Source organism: Oncorhynchus keta, chromosome 2 (genome assembly GCF_023373465.1).
Source record: "Oncorhynchus keta strain PuntledgeMale-10-30-2019 chromosome 2, Oket_V2, whole genome shotgun sequence".
Taxonomy (NCBI): domain Eukaryota; kingdom Metazoa; phylum Chordata; class Actinopteri; order Salmoniformes; family Salmonidae; genus Oncorhynchus; species Oncorhynchus keta.
Window position 1 is genome coordinate 3,803,319 of NC_068422.1, and position 24,592 is coordinate 3,827,910.

Genomic DNA, 24,592 nt, shown 5'->3' on the forward strand with positions numbered 1-24,592 from the left:
ATACGGTCTCATGATAACTGACTGACTGACTGGTGGTTACTGACTGACTGACTGATGGTTACTGTCTTATAATTACTGACTGACTGATGCTTACTGACTGATGGATACTGACTGATTGACTGATGGATACTGACTGACTGATATATACTGACTGACTGACTGATGGATTCTGACTGACTGACTGACTGATGGATACTGACTGACTGACTGATGGATACTGACTGACTGACCGATGGATACTGACTGACTGAATGACTGATGGATACTGACTGACTGACTGATGGATGGATACTGACTGACTGACTGATGGATACTGACTGACTGACTGACTGACTGATGGATACTGACTGACTGATGCTTACTGACTGATGGATACTGACTGACTGACTGATGGATACTGACTGACTTACAGACTGATGGATACTGACTGACTGACTGATGGATACTGACTGACTGATGGATACTGACTTACTGACTGATTGACTGATGGTTACTGACTGACTGATGGATACTGACTGACTGATGGATACAGACTGATGGATACTGACTGACTGACTGACTGATGGATACAGACTGACTGATGGATACTGACTGACTGACTGATGGATTCTGACTGACTGACTGATGGATACTGACTGACTGACTGATGGATACTGACTGACTGACTGACTGATGGATACTGACTGACTGACTGACTGATGGATACTGATTGACTGACTGATGGATACTGATTGACTGACTGATGGATACTGAGTGACAGACGGATGGATACTGACTGACTGATGGATAATGACTGACTGACTGATGGATACTGACTGACTGACTAATGGATAATGACTTTCTGATGGTAATTGACTGACTGACTGACTGACTGATGGATACTGACTGACTGACTGATGGATTCTGACTGACTGATGGATACTGACTGACTGACTGATGCTCACTGACTGATGCTTACTGACTGATGGATACTGACTGACTGACAGACTGATGGATACTGACAGACTGACTGATGGATACTGACTTACTGACTGACTGACTGATGGATACTGACTGACTGATGGATACTGACTTACTGACTGACTGACTGATGGTTACTGACTGACTCATGGATACTGACTAACTGACTGACTGATGGATACTGACTGACTGACTGATGGATACGGTCTCATGATAACTGACTGACTGACTGATGGTTACTGTCTTATAATTACTGACTGACTGATGCTTACTGACTGATGGATACTGACTGATTGACTGATGGATACTGACTGACTGATATATACTGACTGACTGACTGATGGATTCTGACTGACTGACTGATGGATACTGACTGACTGACTGACTGACTGATGGATACTGACTGACTGACCGATGGATACTGACTGACTGACTGACTGATGGATACTGACTGACTGACTGACTGACTGACTGACTGACTGACTGATGGATACTGACTGACTGATGCTTACTGACTGATGGATACTGACTGACTGACTGATGGATACTGACTGACTTACAGACTGATGGATACTGACTGACTGACTGTTGGATACTGACTGACTGATGGATACTGACTTACTGACTGATTGACTGATTGTTACTGACTGACTGATGGATACTGACTGACTGATGAATACAGACTGATGGATACTGACTGACTGACTGACTGATGGATACAGATTGACTGATGGATACTGACTGACTGACTGATGGATTCTGACTGACTGACTGATGGATACTGACTGACTGACTGATGGATACTGACTGACTGACTGACTGATGGATACTGACTGACTGACTGACTGATGGATACTGATTGACTGACTGATGGATACTGATTGACTGACTGATGGATACTGAGTGACAGACGGATGGATACTGACTGAATGATGGATAATGACTGACTGACTAATGGATAATGACTTTCTGATGGTAATTGACTGACTGACTGACTGATGGATACTGACTGACTGACTGATGGATTCTGACTGACTGATGGATACTGACTGACTGACTGATGCTCACTGACTGATGCTTACTGACTGATGGATACTGACTGACTGACAGACTGATGGATACTGACAGACTGACTGATGGATACTGACTTACTGACTGACTGACTGATGGATACTGACTGACTGATGGATACTGACTTACTGACTGACTGACTGATGGTTACTGACTGACTCATGGATACTGACTAACTGACTGACTGATGGATACTGACTGACTGACTGATGGATACGGTCTCATGATAACTGACTGACTGACTGGTGGTTACTGACTGACTGACTGATGGTTACTGTCTTATAATTACTGACTGACTGACTGATGGTTACTGACTGACTGACTGATGGTCACTGTCTTATGATTTCTGACTGACTGACTGATGGTTAATGTCTTATGGTTACTGACTGACTGATGGTTACTGACTGACTGACTGATGGTTACTGACTGACTGACTGATGGATACTGACTGACTGACTGATGGATACTGACTTACTGACTGACTGACTGATGGATACTGACTGACTGACTGATGATGGATACTGACTGACTGACTGATGGATACTGACTGACTGACTGATGGATACTGACTGACTGATGCTTACTGACTAATGGATACTGCCTGACTGACTTATGGATACTGGCTGACTGACAGACTGATGGATACTGACTGACTGATGGATACTGTCTTATGATTACTGACTGACTGACTGATGGTTAAGGTCTTATGATAACTGACTGACTGACTGGTGGTTACTGACTGGCTGACTGATGGTTACTGTCTTATAATTACTGACTGACTGACTGACTGATGGATACTGACTGACTGACTGATGGGTACTGACTGACTGACTGATGGATACTGACTGACTGACTGACTGATGGATACTGACTGACTGATGGATACTGACTGACTGACTGATGGATACTGACTGACTGACTGATGGATACTGACTGATGGATACTGATTGACTGACTGATGGATACTGACTGATTGACTGATGGATACTGACTGACTGACTGATGGATACTGACTGACTGACTAATGGATAATGACTTTCTGATGGTTATTGACTGACTGACTGACTGATGGATACTGACTGACTGACTGACTGATGGATTCTGACTGACTGATGGATACTGACTGACTGACTGATGCTTACTGACTGACTGACTGACTGATAGATTCTGACTGATGGATACTGACTGATTGACTGATGGATACTGACTGACTGACTGATGATACTGACTGACTGATGGATACTGACTGACTGACAGACTGATGGATACTGACTGACTGACTGACTGATGGATACTGACTGATGGATACTGACTGACTGACTGATGGATACTGACTGACTTACAGACTGATGGATACTGACTGACTGACTGATGGAAACTGACTTACTGACTGACTGACTGACTGATGGATACTGACTGACTGATGGATACTGACTTACTGACTGACTGACTGATGGTTACTGACTGACTGATGGATACTGACTGACTGATGGATACAGACTGATGGATACTGACTGACTGACTGACTGACTGATGGATACTGACTGACTGATGCTTACTGACTAATGGATACTGCCTGACTGACTTATGGATACTGGCTGACTGACAGACTGATGGATACTGACTGACTGATGGATACTGACTGACTGACTGATGGTTACTGACTGACTGACTGATGGTTACTGTCTTATAATTACTGACTGACTGACTGACTGACTGATGGTTACTGACTGACTGACTGACTGACTGACTGATGGTCACTGTCTTATGATTACTGACTGACTGACTGATGGTTACGGTCTTATGATAACTGACTGACTGACTGATGGTTACTGACTGGCTGACTGATGGTTACTGTCTTATAATTACTGACTGACTGACTGACTGATGGATACTGACTGACTGACTGATGGGTACTGACTGACTGACTGATGGATACTGACTGACTGACTGACTGATGGATACTGACTGACTGACTGATGGATACTGACTGACTGACTGATGGATACTGACTGACTGACTGATGGGTACTGACTGACTGACTGATGGATACTGACTGACTGACTGACTGATGGATACTGACTGACTGACTGATGGATACTGACTGACTGACTGATGGATACTGACTGACTGACTGATGGATACTGACTGATGGATACTGATTGACTGACTGATGGATACTGACTGATTGACTGATGCATACTGACTGACTGACTGATGGATACTGACTGACTGACTGATGGATACTGACTGACTGACTAATGGATAATGACTTTCTGATGGTTATTGACTGACTGACTGACTGATGGATACTGACTGACTGACTGATGGATTCTGACTGACTGATGGATACTGACTGACTGACTGATGCTTACTGACTGACTGACTGACTGATGATGGATACTGACTGACTGACTGATGGATACTGACTGACTGACTGATGGATACTGACTGACTGATGCTTACTGACTAATGGATACTGCCTGACTGACTTATGGATACTGGCTGACTGACAGACTGATGGATACTGACTGACTGATGGATACTGACTGACTGACTGATGGTTACTGACTGACTGACTGACTGACTGACTGACTGATGGTCACTGTCTTATGATTACTGACTGACTGACTGATGGTTAAGGTCTTATGATAACTGACTGACTGACTGGTGGTTACTGACTGGCTGACTGATGGTTACTGTCTTATAATTACTGACTGACTGACTGACTGATGGATACTGACTGACTGACTGATGGGTACTGACTGACTGACTGATGGATACTGACTGACTGACTGACTGATGGATACTGACTGACTGATACTGACTGACTGACTGACTGATGGATACTGACTGACTGACTGATGGATACTGACTGATGGATACTGATTGACTGACTGATGGATACTGACTGATTGACTGATGGATACTGACTGACTGACTGATGGATACTGACTGACTGACTATGATGGATACTGATACTCTTTGATGATTACTGACTGACTGACTGACTGATGGATATACTGACTGACTGACTGATGGATACTGACTGACTGACTGATGATGGTTACTGACTGACTGATTACTGACTGACTGACTGACTGATAGATTCTGACTGACTGATGGATACTGACTGATTGACTGATGGATACTGGATACGACTGATGACTGACTGACTGATGGATACTGACTGACTGACTGATGGATACTGATGACTGATATGACTGACTGACTGACTGATGGATACTGACTGATGGATACTGACTGATTGACTGATGGATACTGACTGACTGACTGATGGATATACTGACTGACTGACTAATGATATTGACTGACTGACTGACTGATGGATACTGACTGACTGACTGACTGACTGATGGATACTGACTGACTGATGGATACTGACTGACTGACTGACTGACTGACTGACTGACTGACTGATAGATTCACTGACTGATGGACCCCTGACTGATGGATACTGACTGATGGATACTGACTGGATGACTGACTGATGACTGACTGACTGACTGACTGATGGATACTGATACTGACTGACTGACTGATGGATACTTGACTGACTGATGGATACTGACTGACTGACTGATGGACTTACTGACTGACTGACTGATGGATACTGACTGACTGATGGACTGACTGACTGACTGGTTACTGATGACTGATGGATACTGACTGACTGATGGATACTGACTGATGGATACTGACTGACTGACTGACTGACTGATGGATACTGACTGACTGATGCTTACTGACTAATGGATACTGCCTGACTGACTTATGGATACTGGCTGACTGATGAACTGATGGATACTGACTGACTGATGGATACTGACTGACTGACTGATGGTTACTGATACTGACTGATGGTTACTGACTTGACTGACTGACTGATGGTTACTGACTGACTGACTGACTGACTGATGGTCACTGTCTTATGATTACTGACTGACTGACTGATGGATACGGTCTTATGATACTGACTGACTGACTGATGGTTACTGACTGGCTGACTGATGGTTACTGTCTTATAATTACTGACTGACTGACTGACTGATGGATACTGACTGACTGACTGATGGTACTGACTGACTGACTGATGGATACTGACTGACTGACTGATGGATACTGACTGACTGACTGATGGATACTGACTGACTGACTGATGGATACTGACTGACTGACTGATGGGTACTGACTGATGACTGATGGATACTGACTGACTGACTGACTGATGATACTGATGACTGACTGATGGATACTGACTGACTGATGGATACTGACTGACTGACTGATGGATACTGACTGATGGATACTGATTGACTGACTGATGGATACTGACTGATTGACTGATGCATACTGACTGACTGACTGATGATACTGACTGACTGACTGATGGATACTGACTGACTGACTAATGGATAATGACTTTCTGATGGTTATTTGACTGACTGACTGATGGATACTGACTGACTGACTGATGATTCTGACTGACTGATGGATACTGACTGACTGACTGATGGATACTGACTGACTGACTGACTGATGGATACTGACTGACTGATGGATACTGACTGACTGACTGATACTGACTGACTGATACTGACTGACTGCCTGACTGATGGATACTGGCTGACTGACTGACTGATGGATACTGACTGACTGATGGATACTGACTGACTGACTGACTGACTGACTGACTGACTGACTGATGGTGGTACTGTCTTATGATTACTGACTGACTGACTGATGGTTACTTATGATAACTGACTGACTGACTGATGGTTACTGACTGGCTGACTGATGGTTACTGTCTTATACTTACTGACTGACTGACTGACTGATGGATACTGACTGACTGACTGATGGGTACTGACTGACTGACTGATGGATACTGACTGACTGACTGATGGATACTGACTGGATACTGACTGACTGACTGATGGATACTGACCTGGATGACTGACTGGATACTGACTGACTGACTGATGGATACTGACTTTGACTGATGGATACTGACTGACTGACTGATGGATACTGACTGACTGACTGATGATATGATACTGACTGTTGACTGACTGACTGACTGATGGATACTGACTGACTGACTGATGGATACTGACTGACTGACTGACTGATGATGGATACTGACTGACTGACTGATGGACTGACTGATGGATACTGACTGATTGACTGATGGATACTGACTGACTGACTGATGATACTGACTGACTGATGGATACTGATGACTGACTGATGGATACTGACTGACTGACTGACTGATGGATACTGATACTGACTGACTGGACTGATGGATACTGACTGACTTACTGATGGACTGACTGACTGATGATGGATACTGACTTACTGACTGACTGACTGATGGATACTGACTGACTGATGATACTGACTTACTGATGACTGACTGATGGACTGACTGACTGATGGATACTGACTGACTGATGGATATGACTGACTGACTGACTGATGGATACTGACTGACTGATGCTTACTGACTGATGGATACTACTGACTGACTTATGGATACTGACTGACTGAGACTGATGGATACTGACTTGGATACTGACTGACTGACTGATTTACTGACTGACTGACTGATGGTTACTGTCTTATAATTACTGACTGACTGACTGATGACTGATGGTTACTGACTGACTGGACTTGGTCACTGTCTGGATACTGACTGACTGACTGGACGGTCTTATGATAACTGACTGACGACTGATGGATACTGACTGACTGACTGATGGTTACTATCTTGATACTGACTGACTGACTGACTGATGGATACTGACTGACTGACTGACTGACTGACTGATGATGGATACTGACTGACTGACTGATGATGGATACTGACTGACTGATGATGGATACTGACTGACTGTTACTGACTGACTGACTGATGGGTATGATTGGATACTGACTGACTGACTGATGGATACTGTCTGACTGTTACTGACTGACTGATGATTGACTGTCTTATGATTGACTGACTGATGATACTGACTGACTGACTGATGGATACTGACTGACTGACTGATTACTGGACTGACTGACTGACTAATGGATAATACTGATGATTACTGACTGACTGACTGACTGACTGACTGACTGACTGATGGATACTGACTGACTGACTGACTGACTGACCGATAACTGACTGACTGACTGATACTGACTGACTGATGGATACTGACTGATGGATACTGACTGACTGACTGGACTGATGGATACTGACTTACTGACTGATGGATACTGACTGACTGATGGATGATACTGACTGACTGACTGACTGACTTATGGTTACTGGCTGACTGACTCATGGATACTGACAAACTGATGACTGACTGATGGATACTGACTAATGGATACTGACTGACTGACTGACTGATGGATACTGGACTGATGGATACTGACTGACTGACTGATGGATACTGACTGACTGACTGACTGACTGATGGATACTGACTGACTGATGCTGACTAATGATACTGCCTGACTGACTGATGGATACTGACTGACTGACTGATGGATACTGACTGACTGACTGATGGATATGACTGACTGACTGATGGATGACTGACTGACTGATGGATGATACTGACTGACTGACTGATGGATACTGACTGACTGACTGATGGATACTGACTGACTGATGCACTGACTGATGGATACTGACTGACTGACTGATGGATACTGACGACTTACAGACTGATGGATACTGACTGACTGACTGATGCTTACTGACTGACTGACTGACTGATGGATACTGACTGACTGACTGACTTACTGACTGACTGATGGTTACTGACTGACTGATGGATACTGACTGACTGACTGATACTGATGGATACTGACTGACTGATGGATACTGACTGATGGATACTGACTGACTGACTGACTGACTGGATACTGACTGACTACTCTGGATACTGACTGACTGATGTATACTGACTGACTGATGGATGGATACTGACTGACTGACTGATGGATACTGACTGACTGACTGATGGATTCTGACTGACTGACTGATGGTTACTATCTTATAATTACTGACTGACTGACTGATGGTTACTGACTGACTGACTGATGGTCACTTTCTTATGATTACTGACTGATGGTTACTGTCGTATGATTTCTGACTGACTGACTGATGGTTAATGTCTTATGGTTACTGACTGACTGATGGTTACTGTCTTATGATTACTGACTGACTGATGGTTACTGACTGACTGATGGATACTGACTGACTGACTGATGGATACTGACTGACTGACTGATGGATACTGACTTACTGACTGACTGACTGACTGACTGACTGATGGATACTGACTGACTGATGCTTACTGACTAATGGATACTGCCTGACTGACTTATGGATACTGGCTGACTGACAAACTGATGGATACTGACTGACTGATGGATACTGACTGACTGACTGATGGATACTGTCTTATGATTACTGACTGACTGATGGTTTACTGACTGACTGGATACTGACTGACTGACTGATGGATACTGACTTACTGACTGACTGACTGATGGATACTACTGGATACTGACTGACTGATGGATACTGACGACTGACTGACTGACTGACTGACTGATGGATACTGACTGACTGGATACTAATGACTGACTGACTGACTGATGGATACTGACTGACTGATACTGACTGATGATGGATACTGACTGACTGACTGATGGATACTGACTGACTGACTGGTGATACTGACTGACTGATGGATACTGACTGACTGACTGATGGATACTGACTGACTGATGGATACTGACTGACTGACTGATGATACTGACTGACTGACTGACTGGATACTGACTGACTGACTGATGGATACTGACTGACTCACTGATGTATACTGACTGACTGATGATGATACTGACTGACTGACTGATGGATACTGACTGACTGACTGATGATTCTGACTGACGACAGTAGATGACTGACTGATGACTGGTTGACTGACTGACTGATGGTCACTTTCTTATGATTACTGACTGATGGTTACTGTCGATGATTTCTGACTGACTGACTGATGATGTCTTATGGTTACTGACTGACTGATGGTTACTGTCTTATGATACTGACTGACTGATGGTTATGACTGACTGATGGATACTGACTGACTGACTGATGGATACTGACTGACTGACTGATGGATACTGACTTACTGACTGACTGACTGACTGATGGATACTGACGGCTGATGCTTACTGACTAATGGATACTGCTGACTTATGGATACTGACTGACTGATGGATACTGACTGACTGATGGATACTGACTGACTGATGGATACTCTTATGATTACTGACTGACTGATGGTTACTGATGACTGACTGACTGACTGATGGATACTGACTGACTGATGGATACTTACTGACTGACTGACTGATGGATACTGACTGACTGACTGATGGATTGACTACTGACTGACTGACTGATGGATACTGACTGACTGATCTTACTGACTAATGGATACTGCCTGACTGACTGATGGATACTGACTGACTGACTGATGGATACTGACTGACTGATACTGACTGACTGATGGATACTGACTGACGACTGATGGATTCTGACTGACTGGTGGATACTGACTGACTGACTGATGGATACTGACTGACTGACTGATGGATACTGACTCACTGACTGATGGATACTGACTGACTGACTGATGGATACTGACTGACTGACTGACTGATGGATACTGACTGACTGATGACTGACTGATGTATATGACTGACTGATGGATGGAGACTGACTGACTGACTGATGATACTGACTGACTGACTGATGGATACTGACTGACTGACTGACTGACTGATGGATACTGACTGACTGACTGATGGATACTGACTGACTGACTGATGATGGATACTGACTGACTGACTGACTGATGGATACTGACTGACTGATGGATACAGACTGATGGATACTGACTGACTGACTGACTGATGGATACTGACTGACTGACTGATGGATACTGACTGACTGATGGATACTGACTGACTGACTGATGGATACTGACTTTCTGATGGTTATTGATGACTGACTGATGGTCACTTTCTTATGGATTACTGACTTTCTGACTGATGGTTACTGTCTTGATTTCTGACTGACTGACTGATGGTTACTGACTGACTGATGGATACTGACTGACTGACTGATGGATGACTGACTGACTGATGGATACTGACTGACTGACTGATGGATTCTGACTGACTGACTGATGGATACTGACTGACTGATGGATACTGACTGACTGATGGATACTGACTCACTGATGGATACTGACTGACTGACTGATGGATACTGATACTGATGGATACTGACTGACTGACTGATGGATACTGACTGACTCACTGGATACTGACTGACTGATGGATGGATACTGACTGACTGACTGATGGATACTGACTGACTGACTGACTGATGGATACTGACTGACTTACTGACTGATGGATACTGACTGACTGATACTGTTACTGACTGACTGATGGATACTGTCTTACTGATTACTGACTGACTGATGGTTACTGACTGACTGATGGATACTGACTGACTGATGATACTGACTGACTGACTGATGGATACTGACTGACTGACTGACTGACTGACTGATGGATACTGACTGACTGATGCTTACTGACTATGGATACTGCCTGACTGATACTGGCTGACTGACAAACTGATGGATACTGACTGACTGATGGATACTGACTGACTGACTGATGGATACTGTCTTATGATACTGACTGACTGATGGATACTGACGGCTGACTGACTGATGGATACTGACTGACTGACTGATGGATACTGACTGACTGACTGACTGACTGATGGATACTGACTGACTGACTGATGGATACTGACTGACTGACTGACTGATGGATACTGACTGACTGATGCTTACTGACTAATGGATACTGCCTGACTGACTGATGGATACTGACTGACTGACTGATGGATACTGACTGGACTGATGACTGACTGACTGACTGATGGATACTGACTGACTGACTGATGGATTCTGACTGACTGATGGATACTGACTGACTGACTGATGGATACTGACTGACTGACTGATGGATACTGACTACTGATGCTGACTGACTGATGGATACTGACTGACTGACTGATGGATACTGACTGACTGACTGACTGATGGATACTGACTGACTGACTGATACTGACTGACTGACTGATGATGGATACTGACTGACTGACTGATGGATACGGTGACTGACTGACTGATGGATACTGGTTACTGACTGACTGATGAATATGACTGACTGACTGACTGATACAGGCTGATGGATACTGACTGACTGACTGACTGATGGATACTGACTGACTGATGGATACTGACTGACTGACTGATGGTATACTGACTGATGGATACTGACTGACTGACTCATGGATACTGACTTTCTGATGGTTATTGACTGACTGACTGACTGATGGATTCTGACTTACTGACTGATGGAGACTGACTTTCTGATGGTTATTGACTGACTGACTGACTGATGGATTCTGACTGACTGACTGATGGTTACTATCTTATAATTACTGACTGACTGACTGATGGTTACTGACTGACTGACTGATGGTCACTTTCTTATGATTACTGACTGATGGTTACTGTCGTATGATTTCTGACTGACTGACTGATGGTTAATGTCTTATGGTTACTGACTGACTGATGGTTACTGTCTTATGATTACTGACTGACTGATGGTTACTGACTGACTGATGGATACTGACTGACTGACTGATGGATACTGACTGACTGACTGATGACTGACTTACTGACTGACTGACTGACTGACTGATGGATACTGACTGACTGATGCTTACTGACTAATGGATACTGCCTGACTGACTTATGGATACTGGCTGACTGACAAACTGATGGATACTGACTGACTGATGGATACTGACTGACTGACTGATGGATACTGTCTTATGATTACTGACTGACTGATGGTTACTGACTGATGGACTGACTGACTGATGGATACTGACTGACTGACTGATGGATACTGACTTACTGACTGACTGACTGATGGATACTGACTGATGGATACTGACTGACTGACTGATGGATACTGACTGACTGACTGACTGACTGACTGATGGATACTGACTGACTGATGCTTACTGACTAATGGATACTGCCTGACTGACTGATGGATACTGACTGACTGACTGATGGATACTGACTGACTGACTGATGGATACTGACTGACTGACTGATGGATTCTGACTGACTGACTGGTGGATACTGACTGACTGACTGATGGATACTGACTGACTGACTGATGGATACTGACTCACTGACTGATGGATACTGACTGACTGACTGATGGATACTGACTGACTGACTGATGATACTGACTGACTGACTGATGGATACTGACTGACTCACTGATATACTGACTGACTGATGGATGATACTGACGGATACTGACTGACTGATGATACTGACTGACTGACTGATGATATTCTGACTGACTGACTGATGGTTACTATCTTATGACAATTATTGACTGACTGACTGATGGTTACTGACTGACTGACTGATGTCACTTTCTGACTGACTGATGGTTACTGATCGATGATTTCTGACTGACTGACTGATGGTTAATGTCTTATGGTTACTGACTGACTGATGGTTACTGTCTTATGATTACTGACTGACTGATGGTTACTGACTGACTGATGGATACTGACTGACTGACTGATGGATACTGACTGACTGACTGATGGATACTGACTTACTGACTGACTGACTGACTGATGGATACTGACTGACTGATGCTTACTGACTAATGGATACTGCCTGACTGACTTATGGATACTGGCTGACTGACAAACTGATGGATACTGACTGACTGATGGATACTGACTGACTGACTGATGGATACTGTCTTATGATTACTGACTGACTGATGGTTACTGACTGACTGGCTGACTGACTGATGGATACTGACTGACTGACTGATGGATACTGACTTACTGACTGACTGACTGATGGATACTGACTGATGGATACTGACTGACTGACTGATGGATACTGACTGACTGACTGACTGACTGATGGATACTGACTGACTGATGCTTACTGACTAATGGATACTGCCTGACTGACTGATGGATACTGACTGACTGACTGATGGATACTGACTGACTGACTGATGGATACTGACTGACTGACTGATGGATACTGACTGACTGACTGATGGATACTGACTAACTGGTGGATACTGACTGACTGACTGATGGATACTGACTGACTGACTGATGGATACTGACTCACTCTGACTGATGGATACTGACTGACTGACTGATGGATACTGACTGACTGACTGACTGATGGATACTGACTGACTGACTGATGGATACTGACTCACTGATGATACTGACTGACTGATGGATACTGACTGACTGACTGATGGATACTGACTGACTGACTGACTGATGGATACTGACTGACTGATAATGACTGATGGATACTGACTGACTGACTGATGGATACTGACTGACTGACTGATGGATACTGACTGACTGACTGACTGACTGATGGATATGACTGACTGATGGATACTGACTGATGGATACTGACTGACTGACTGACTGACTGATGGATACTGACTGACTGACTGACTGATGGATACTGACTGACTGATGGATACTGACTGACTGACTGATGGATACTGACTTTCTGATGGTTATTGACTGACTGACTGATGGTCACTTTCTTATGATTACTGACTTTCTGACTGATGGTTACTGTGATGATTTCTGACTGACTGATGGATACTGACTGACTGATGGATACTGACTGACTGACTGACTGATGGATACTGACTGACTGACTGACTGATGGATGGATACTGACTGACTGATGATTACTGACTGACTGACTGGATACTGACTGACTGACTGATGGATACTGACTGACTGACTGATGGATACTGACTGACTGACTGATGGATACTGACTGACTGACTGATGGATACTGACTGACTGACTGACTGATGGATACTGACTGACTGATGGATACTGACTGACTGACTGATGGATACTGACTGACTGATGGATGGATACTGACTGACTGACTGATGGATACTGACTGACTGACTGACTGATGGATACTGACTGACTGATGCTTACTGACTGATGATACTGACTGACTGACTGATGGATACTGACTGACTGACTGATGGATACTGGACTTACTGACTGACTGACTGACTGACTGATGGATACTGACTGACTGATGGATACAGACTGATGGATACTGACTGATGGACTGACTGACTGACTGATGGATACTGACTGACTGACTGACTGATGGATACTGACTGACTGATGGATACTGACTGACTGACTGATGGATACTGACTTTCTGATGGTTATTGACTGACTGACTGATGGATCACTTTCTTATGATTACTGACTGACTGACTGATGGTTACTGTCTTATGATTTCTGACTGACTGACTGATGGTTACTGACTGACTGATGGATACTGACTGACTGACTGACTGATGGATACTGACTGGACTGACTGACTGATGGATACTGACTGACTGACTGATGGATACTGACTGACTGACTGATGGATACTGACTGACTGATGATACTGACTGACTGACTGATGGATACTGACTGACTGATGCTTACTGACTAATGGATACTGCCTGACTGACTTATGGATACTGGCTGACTGACAGACTGATGGATACTGACTGACTGACAGACTGATGGATACTGACTGACTGACTGATGGATTCTGACTGACTGACTGATGGATACTGACTGACTGACTGATGGATACTGACTGACTGACTGATGGATACTGACTGACTGACTGACTGATGGATACTGACTGACTGACTGACTGATGGATACTGACTGACTGACTGATGGATGGATACGACTGACTGACTGATTGATACTGACTGACTGACTGACTGATGGATACTGACTGACTGATGCTTACTGACTGATGCTTACTGACTGATGGATACTGACTGACTGACTGATGGATACTGACTGACTGACTGATGGATACTGACTGACTGATGAATACTGACTTACTGACTGACTGACTGATGGATACTGACTGACTGATGGATACTGATGGACTGACTGACTGACTGATGGTTACTGACTGACTGATACTGATGGATACTGACTGACTGATGGATACTGACTGATGGATACTGACTGACTGATGGATACTGACTGACTGACTTAGACTGATGGATACTGACTGACTGACTGATGGATACTGACTGACTGACTGATGGATACTACTGACTGATGAATACTGACTGACTGACTGATGGATACTGACTGACTGACTGATGGATACTGACTTACTGACTGACTGACTGACTGATAGATACTGATACTGACTGACTGACTGACTAATGGATACTACTGACTGACTTATGGATACTGACTGACTGACTGACTGATGATACTGATGACTGATGGATACTGACTGACTGACTGATGGATACTGTCTTATGATTACTGACTGACTGATGGTTATACTGACTGGCTGACTGACTGATGGATACTGACTGACTGACTGATGATGGATACTGACTGACTGATGATACTGACTGATACTGACTGATGGATACTGACTGACTGACTGATGGATACTGACTGACTGACTGACTGACTGACTGATGGATACTGACTGACTGACTGACTGGATGGATACTGACTGACTGACTGATGGATACTGACTGACTGACTGATGGATACTGACTGACTGACTGATGGATACTGACTGACTGACTGATGGATACTGACTGACTGACTGATGGATACTGACTGACTGACTGATGGATACTGACTGACTGACTGATGGATACTGACTGACTGACTGATGGATACTGACTGACTGATGGATACTGACTGACTGACTGATGGATACTGACTGACTGACTGATGGATACTGACTGACTGACTGATGGATACTGACTGACTCACTGATGTATACTTGATGGATGGATACTGACTGACTGACTGATGGTTGACTGACTGACTGACTGATGGATTGACTGACTGATGCTTACTGACTGATGGATACTGACTGACTGACTGATGGATACTGACTGACTGACTGACTGATGGATACTACTGACTGACTGACTGATGGATACTGACTGACTGATGGATACTGACTGACTGACTGACTGACTGATGGATACTGACTGACTGACTGACTGATGGATACTGACTGACTGATGGATACTGACTGACTGACTGATGGATACTGACTTTCTGATGGTTACTGACTGACTGACTGATGGACTGATGATGGACTTTCTGACTGATGGTTACTGACTTATGATTACTGACTGACTGACTGATGGTTACTGACTGACTGATGGATACTGACTGACTGACTGACTGATGGATACTGACTGACTGACTGATGGATACTGACTGACTGACTGATGATTACTGACTGACTGACTGATGGATACTGACTGACTGACTGATGGATACTGACTGACTGACTGATGGATACTGACTGACTGATGGATACTGACTGACTGACTGATGGATACTGACTGACTGACTGACTGATGGATACTGACTGACTGACTGGATACTGACTGACTGACTGATGTATACTGTGACTGATGATGGATACTGACTGACTGACTGATGGATACTGACTGACTGACTGACTGATGGATACTGACTGACTGATGCTTACTGACTGATGGATACTGACTGACTGACTGATGGTTATGTCTTATGGTTACTGACTGACTGATGGTTACTGTCTTATGATTACTGACTGACTGATGGTTACTGACTGACTGATGGATACTGACTGACTGACTGATGGATACTGACTGACTGACTGATGGATACTGACTTACTGACTGACTGACTGACTGACTGATGGATACTGACTGACTGATGCTTACTGACTGACTGATGGATACTGCCTGACTGACTTATGGATACTGGCTGACTGACAAACTGATGGATACTGACTGACTGATGGATACTGACTGACTGACTGATGGATACTGTCTTATGATTACTGACTGACTGATGGTTACTGACTGACTGGCTGACTGACTGATGGATACTGACTGACTGACTGATGGATACTGACTTACTGACTGACTGACTGATGGATACTGACTGATGGATACTGACTGACTGACTGATGGATACTGACTGACTGACTGACTGACTGATGGATACTGACTGACTGATGCTTACTGACTAATGGATACTGCCTGACTGACTGATGGATACTGACTGACTGACTGATGGATACTGACTGACTGACTGATGGATACTGACTGACTGACTGATGGATACTGACTGACTGACTGATGGATTCTGACTGACTAACTGATGGATACTGACTGACTGACTGATGGATACTGACTGACTGACTGATGGATACTGACTGACTGATGCTTACTGACTGATGGATACTGACTGACTGACTGATGGATACTGACTGACTTACAGACTGATGGATACTGACTGACTGACTGGTGGAAACTGACTTACTGACTGACTGACTGACTGATGGATACTGACTGACTGATGGATACTGACTTACTGACTGACTGACTGATGGTTACTGACTGACTGATGGATACTGACTGACTGACTGATGGATACAGACTGATGGATACTGACTGACTGACTGACTGATGGATACTGACTGACTGACTGATGGATACTGACTGACTGACTGACTGATGTATACTGACTGACTGATGGATACTGACTGACTGACTCATGGATACTGACTTTCTGATGGTTATTGACTGACTGACTGACTGATGGATTCTGACTTACTGACTGATGGAGACTGACTTTCTGATGGTTATTGACTGACTGACTGACTGATGGATTCTGACTGACTGACTGATGGTTACTATCTTATAATTACTGACTGACTGACTGATGGTTACTGACTGACTGACTGATGGTCACTTTCTTATGATTACTGACTGATGGTTACTGTCGTATGATTTCTGACTGACTGACTGATGGTTAATGTCTTATGGTTACTGACTGACTGATGGTTACTGTCTTATGATTACTGACTGACTGATGGTTACTGACTGACTGATGGATACTGACTGACTGACTGATGGATACTGACTGACTGACTGATGGATACTGACTTACTGACTGACTGACTGACTGACTGATGGATACTGACTGACTGATGCTTACTGACTAATGGATACTGCCTGACTGACTTATGGATACTGGCTGACTGACAAACTGATGGATACTGACTGACTGATGGATACTGACTGACTGACTGATGGATACTGTCTTATGATTACTGACTGACTGATGGTTACTGACTGACTGACTGACTGATGGATACTGACTGACTGACTGATGGATACTGACTTACTGACTGACTGACTGATGGATACTGACTGATGGATACTGACTGACTGACTGATGGATACTGACTGACTGACTGACTGACTGATGGATACTGACTGACTGATGCTTACTGACTAATGGATACTGCCTGACTGACTGATGGATACTGACTGACTGACTGATGGATACTGACTGACTGACTGATGGATACTGACTGACTGACTGATGGATACTGACTGACTGACTGATGGATTCTGACTGACTAACTGGTGGATACTGACTGACTGACTGATGGATACTGACTGACTGACTGATGGATACTGACTCACTGACTGATGGATACTGACTGACTGACTGATGGATACTGACTGACTGACTGACTGATGGATACTGACTGACTGACTGATGGATACTGACTGACTCACTGATGTATACTGACTGACTGATGGATGGATACTGACTGACTGACTGATGGATACTGACTGACTGACTGACTGATGGATACTGACTGACTGATGCTTACTGACTGATGGATACTGACTGACTGACTGATGGATACTGACTGACTGACTGATGGATACTGACTTACTGACTGACTGACTGACTGATGGATACTGACTGACTGATGGATACAGACTGATGGATACTGACTGACTGACTGACTGACTGATGGATACTGACTGACTGACTGACTGATGGATACTGACTGACTGATGGATACTGACTGACTGACTGATGGATACTGACTTTCTGATGGTTATTGACTGACTGACTGATGGTCACTTTCTTATGATTACTGACTTTCTGACTGATGGTTACTGTCGTATGATTTCTGACTGACTGACTGATGGTTACTGACTGACTGATGGATACTGACTGACTGACTGACTGATGGATACTGACTGACTGACTGACTGATGGATACTGACTGACTGACTGATGGATTCTGACTGACTGACTGGTGGATACTGACTGACTGACTGATGGATACTGACTGACTGACTGATGGATACTGACTCACTGACTGATGGATACTGACTGACTGACTGATGGATACTGACTGACTGACTGACTGATGGATACTGACTGACTGACTGATGGATACTGACTGACTCACTGATGTATACTGACTGACTGATGGATGGATACTGACTGACTGACTGATGGATACTGACTGACTGACTGACTGATGGATACTGACTGACTGATGCTTACTGACTGATGGATACTGACTGACTGACTGATGGATACTGACTGACTGACTGATGGATACTGACTTACTGACTGACTGACTGACTGACTGATGGATACTGACTGACTGATGGATACAGACTGATGGATACTGACTGACTGACTGACTGACTGATGGATACTGACTGACTGACTGACTGATGGATACTGACTGACTGATGGATACTGACTGACTGACTGATGGATACTGACTTTCTGATGGTTATTGACTGACTGACTGATGGTCACTTTCTTATGATTACTGACTTTCTGACTGATGGTTACTGTCGTATGATTTCTGACTGACTGACTGATGGTTACTGACTGACTGATGGATACTGACTGACTGACTGACTGATGGATACTGACTGACTGACTGACTGATGGATACTGACTGACTGACTGATGGATACTGACTTACTGACTGACTGACTGATGGATACTGACTGACTGATGGATACTGACTGACTGACTGATGGATACTGACTGACTGATGCTTACTGACTAATGGATACTGCCTGACTGACTTATGGATACTGGCTGACTGACAGACTGATGGATACTGACTGACTGACAGACTGATGGATACTGACTGACTGACTGATGGATTCTGACTGACTGACTGATGGATACTGACTGACTGACTGATGGATACTGACTGACTGACTGATGGATACTGACTGACTGACTGACTGATGGATACTGACTGACTGACTGACTGATGGATACTGACTGACTGACTGATGGATGGATACTGACTGACTGACTGATTGATACTGACTGACTGACTGACTGATGGATACTGACTGACTGATGCTTACTGACTGATGCTTACTGACTGATGGATACTGACTGACTGACTGATGGATACTGACTGACTTACAGACTGATGGATACTGACTGACTGATGAATACTGACTTACTGACTGACTGACTGATGGATACTGACTGACTGATGGATACTGACTTACTGACTGACTGACTGATGGTTACTGACTGACTGATGGATACTGACTGACTGATTGACTGACTGACTGACTGATGGATACTGACTGACTGATGGATACTGACTGACTGATGGATACTGACTGACTGACAGACTGATGGATACTGACTGACTGACTGATGGATACTGACTGACTGACTGATGGATACTGACTGACTGATGAATACTGACTGACTGACTGGTGGATACTGACTTTCTGATGGTTATTGACTGACTGACTGACTGATGGAGACTGACTGACTGATGGAACTGACTGACTGACTGACTGATGGATACTGACTGACTGATGGATACTGACTGACTGACTGATGGATACTGACTTTCTGATGGTTATTGACTGACTGACTGACTGATGGTTACTGTCTTATGATTACTGACTGACTGACTGACTGAATGATGTTTACTGTCTCATGGTTACTGACTGACCGACTGATGGTTACTGACTGACTGACTGATGGTTACTGTCTTATGATTACTGACTGACTGACTGACTGAATGATGTTTACTGTCTCATGGTTACTGACTGACTGACTGATGGTTACTGACTGAATGACTGATGGTTACTGTCTTATGATTACTGACTGACTGACTGACTGACTGATGGTTACTGACTGACTGACTGATGGTTACTGTCTTATAATTACTGACTGACTGACTGACTGACTGACTGATGGTTACTGACTGACTGATGGTCACTGTCTTATGATTACTGACTGACTGACTGATGGTTTCTGTCTTATGATTACTGACTGACTGACTGATGGTTACTGTTGTATGATTACAGACTGATGGTTACTGTCTTATGATTACTGACTGACTGACTAATGGTTACTGTCTTATGATTACTGACTGACTGACTGATAGTTACTGTCTTATTATTACTGACTGACTGACTGATGGTTACTGTCTTATGATTACTTACTGACTGACTGATGGTTACGGTTTTGTGATTACTGACTGACTGACTGATGGTTACTGACTGACTGACTGATGGTTACTGTCTTATGATTACTGACTGACTGACTGATGGTTAATGTCGTATGATTACTGACTTACTGATGGTTACTGACCGACTGACTGATGGTTACTGTCGTATGATTACTGACTGACTGACTGATGGTAATTGTCGTTTGATTACTGACTGACTGACTGATGGTTACTGACTGACTGACTGATGGTTACTGTCTTATGATCACTGAATGACTGACTGACTGATGGTTTCTGTCTTATGATTACTGACTGACTGACTGACTGATGGTTACTGTCTTATGATTACTGACTGACTGACTGATGGTTACGGTCTTATGATTACTGACTGACTGACTGATAGTTACTGTCTTATTATTACTGACTGACTGACTGATGGTTACTGTCTTATGATTACTGACTGACTGACTGATGGTTACTGACTGACTGACTGATGGTTACTGACTGACTGACTGATGGTTACTGACTGACTGACTGATGGTTACTGACTGACTGATGGTTACTGTCTTATGATTACTGACTGACTGACTGATGTTTACTGACTGACTGACTGATGGATACGGTCTTATGATTACTGACTGATTGACTGGTGGTTACTGACTGACTGACTGATGGTTACTGACTGACTGATGGTTACTGTCTTATGATTACTGACTGACTGACTGATGGTTACTGTCGTATGATTTCTGACTGACTGACTGATGGTTACTGTCTTATGGTTACTGACTGATGGTTACTGTCTTATGATTTCTGACTGACTGACTGATGGTTACTGTCTTATGGTTACTGACTGACTGATGGATACTGACTGACTGACTGATGGATACTGACTGACTGACTGATGGATACTGACTTACTGACTGACTGACTGACTGACTGACTGATGGATACTGACTGACTGATGCTTACTGACTAATGGATACTGCCTGACTGACTTATGGATACTGGCTGACTGACAAACTGATGGATACTGACTGACTGATGGATACTGACTGACTGACTGATGGATACTGTCTTATGATTACTGACTGACTGATGGTTACTGACTGACTGACTGACTGACTGATGGATACTGACTGACTGACTGATGGATACTGACTTACTGACTGACTGACTGATGGATACTGACTGATGGATACTGACTGACTGACTGATGGATACTGACTGACTGACTGACTGACTGACTGATGGATACTGACTGACTGATGCTTACTGACTAATGGATACTGCCTGACTGACTGATGGATACTGACTGACTGACTGATGGATACTGACTGACTGACTGATGGATACTGACTGACTGACTGATGGATACTGACTGACTGACTGATGGATTCTGACTGACTGACTGGTGGATACTGACTGACTGACTGATGGATACTGACTGACTGACTGATGGATACTGACTCACTGACTGATGGATACTGACTGACTGACTGATGGATACTGACTGACTGACTGACTGATGGATACTGACTGACTGACTGATGGATACTGACTGACTCACTGATGTATACTGACTGACTGATGGATGGATACTGACTGACTGACTGATGGATACTGACTGACTGACTGACTGATGGATACTGACTGACTGATGCTTACTGACTGATGGATACTGACTGACTGACTGATGGATACTGACTGACTGACTGATGGATACTGACTTACTGACTGACTGATGGATACTGACTGACTGATGGATACAGACTGATGGATACTGACTGACTGACTGACTGACTGATGGTTACTGTCTTATGATCACTGAATGACTGACTGACTGATGGTTTCTGTCTTATGATTACTGACTGACTGACTGACTGATGGTTACTGTCTTATGATTACTGACTGACTGACTGATGGTT